The sequence below is a fragment of the Barbus barbus genome (assembly GCF_936440315.1).
Source record: "Barbus barbus genome assembly, chromosome: 35".
Taxonomy (NCBI): domain Eukaryota; kingdom Metazoa; phylum Chordata; class Actinopteri; order Cypriniformes; family Cyprinidae; genus Barbus; species Barbus barbus.
The window spans coordinates 5,988,767-5,989,300 of NC_136763.1; positions in this window are offsets into that span (position 1 = coordinate 5,988,767).

Below are 534 nucleotides of genomic sequence, written 5' to 3' on the forward strand. Positions count from 1 at the left end.
TGTCAGTAGTATTAGTGTATGTTTAGTATTATAGTATGTACAGTAGAATGTGTGCGTGTATTTAATGTTTATATAATGAGGTAGAAGAAGTATAGTATTATTATTAGTAGTTATTGTATACATAATAATGCATTATTTTATCCATTAAAAATAATAATAATATTTTATGTTTATTACATATATGTATGTATGTGTGTATTGTATTTTATTTATTTATATATTCATCATCATCATTATTATTTTATTTCTTTGTATATTATTTGCAGTAGTATTAGTGTGTGGTTAGTAATATATTATATAGAGTAGTATGTGTGCGTGTGAATTTGTACTAGTAATATAGTATTATTATAAGTAGTAGTTGTATACGGAATTATGCATTTATACTGCATAATTTTATCCATTAATAATAATAATTATTGTTGTTATGTTTATGGTTATATTGGTGTTGTTAGTCCCACACGTGTACGTCACAGCACCTCGATGTAATGTACAGTCTCTCCATTAGGCGGCGCTGTAGCGCAAACACACAAGCAA